Raw genomic sequence first — 2,817 nt, forward strand, 5'->3', positions numbered from 1 at the left:
GTTTCATCAGCCCATGCCCACTACACGTGCTTAAAAACAAGCTTTGCTGTTGTTGGTGTTTTTAAAGTCGCAGTTTTTTGGATAATAATAGGTCAAGGATATATTATATCAATCATGCCACATGGAAAACATACATCAAAGAGGCCAAGTGGATGCCAGCAAAGAAAAGCAAAAAAGGTAAAAAATGAATCACTCTCAACACTACGTGGATCCATGCTTCAGTATGTCAAGAGACCAGATGATGGCCAGGGTAAGGGTTCATCAAAAGACACAGTTCCTCGGCCACCAATTGATAACGCTGATCCTGATGCTAGTATGCATACTGCAGAAGAGGAAGGAGTTGAAATAGAAGAAAATGAAGCAGAAAAAGAAGGAAAGGAAATGGAATTTCAAATGGATGAATTTAAGCAAAGGAGAGTTCTGAAAGTGACTCTAACAATGACACTGTAAATGAGATGAGGACTGAGGTTAAGGGGGGAAATTTGAATATTTTAGATGATGCTTCTTTTTGGAATATACCTGTTCCAGGTCATTTGCGGGTTGTAATCATCAAAAGAGGAAGTGCTTCTTTCCAGAACAAAGATGGCCCTTTCAGAATTGCGACAAGGCAAGATCCAAAAGCAAAAGGAGATGTTCGCCAGCTATCAAAAGAGTGGTTTTACAAGGTGATGCCAAATGGAGAGAAAGTCTTGCGGTCATGGATGGTTTACTCACTCGTCAGTGAGAAATTATATTGTTTTTGCTGCCGACTCTTTGCCGCTAATCATGCTACAGACACGACATCCAAATTTGTGACTGGGTTTCAGAAGTGATGGAAACTGAGCCCGAAAGTGCAAAATCATGAGACATCCGAAGAGCACTTAAATTGCCTTGAAATATGGAAAACATTGGCAGCAGGACTTAGACTGCACAAAACAATTGACGCCGAAAGTGTTGCTTTGATGGACATAGAGAAGAAAAAGTGGAGCGACATTTTGCACAGGTTGCTCGATATCACATTATTTCTTGCCAAGCAGAATCTGGCATTCCGGGGCCACAAGGAAGATGAATCTTCCTTGAATAAAGAAAACTTTCTTGAAATGGTTGAGATGCTTTCTAAATATGACCCAGTGCTGAAAGAGCACCTAATGAGATTAAAGCGAAGCACATGTAAACTCAAAGCATCAGTATCTTATCTTGCACCAAAAACTCAGAATGAGTTTATACATGTCCTAGCAAATCATGTGAGGGAGAAGCTTGTCTTGGATATAAAATCTGCCAGGTATTTTGGGATCATGTTCGATAGCACACCTGACACATCACACACTGACCAAATGTCCGAAGTGATCAGATATGTGAAAATCCAAAATAGGAAAGTTGAAGTAAAAGAAGTGTTTCTGGGATTTTTCCCTTTAAAGGGGAAAAAAGCTGTTGACCTCAGTTCTGATATTCTTAAAAATCTGGAACGTGATGGACTCGACTTTATGATGTGCCGCGCTCAAGGTCACGATAATGCTGCCACTATGGCTGGAATGCATGGGGGTGTACAAGTCATTTTGAAAAGAAAGAACAGGAAAGCTATTTTTAATGGATGTGTGGATCATTCGCTTAACCTGTGCGGCCAACACTCTTTTGCTGAAAATGCTTCATGTGTGACTTTTTTTGGAACTCTTGAGACAATGTTTTCCTTCTTTGCTGCTTCTACTCACCGATGGTATGTTTTAATGGAGCACACTGGAGTCTCAGTGAAAAGACTATCAACAACACGCTGGAGTGCTCATCATGCTGCAGTAAAGGCAGTGAAAGAAAAATTTGATGAATGTGTGGCGGCAATTGAAGCTCTACGTGATCCAGATGAAAATTTAGACACAAGAGGTACAGCCCGTGGTCTTTTGCCTGCTGTCTGCAATTTCACGTTTCTGTGCTACCTCTACATTTGGTGTGATGTACTTGAAGAAGTTAATCTTACACAGCTGTACCTTCAGACTAAGGGCTTAACTCTTGACAAGGTGGAGACAAAGCTAGAGACGCTAAGACTATTTCTGTACGACGATCAGTGCAATCATCTAGTGGAGCAGGCAATTGAACAGGCGCTTTTAAAATCAGACCAATATGGAATTTCAGTAGAGAGCAGGCCCAGGTTCAAGAAGAGGATGACGGGTGAGAAGACAAGAGATGCTGGACTAACTCTGCAAGAAGAAAACAAGAGGGCGATGCTTGAGTGTATTGATCGTTTCCATTCTGAACTCCAGATCAGATCAAGAGCCATCAAGGAAGTAGCAGCCATGTTTGAGGCTGTTCAAGCCAAGAGTTTGATATCTGCCACTGGAGAATAGTTACTGGTGTCCATTCCAAAATTGTCCAATTTCTATGATGAGTTATCCGAGGGAGAGCTTTTATTAGAAATACCAAGGCTGAGAAAGCACCTGAAGGCAGCAGAGATTGAAGTCGAAGAAGCCAAAGACTGGTCAGTATTTGACGTTTTAAAATTCATAGTTGAATGGGACTTCCTAGAATCTCTCCCATATCTCTCATTGAGCCTACAATTATTTCTTACAATCTGTGTGTCTGTAGCTTCATGTGAGAGGAGTTTTTCAAAGCTAAAGTTTATAAAGAACTATTTGCGATCTACCATGGGACAGTCAAGGCTTTCTGATCTTGCAATATTATCAATTGAAAGTGATTTGGCGAAGGATGTTGATATTGATGAAGTAATTAACAAGTTTGCAGCTTTAAAGGCCAGGAAAGAAAAAGTTCTGATTAGTCGAGATATAATGTGACATTGTAATTTGTACTGTTGCATACTATTCTGGCAGTTGCTGATTGTGTAAACCCAAT

At 40.6% G+C, this 2,817-nt stretch overlaps 1 pseudogene; it reads left to right on the forward strand.

Moving 5' to 3' along the window:
• The first annotated feature begins 455 nt into the window (after window positions 1-455).
• Window positions 456-2,315, forward strand: LOC146808535 (zinc finger MYM-type protein 1-like; annotated as a pseudogene).
• The last annotated feature ends 502 nt before the right edge of the window (window positions 2,316-2,817 follow it).

Source organism: Triturus cristatus, chromosome 8 (genome assembly GCF_964204655.1).
Source record: "Triturus cristatus chromosome 8, aTriCri1.1, whole genome shotgun sequence".
Taxonomy (NCBI): domain Eukaryota; kingdom Metazoa; phylum Chordata; class Amphibia; order Caudata; family Salamandridae; genus Triturus; species Triturus cristatus.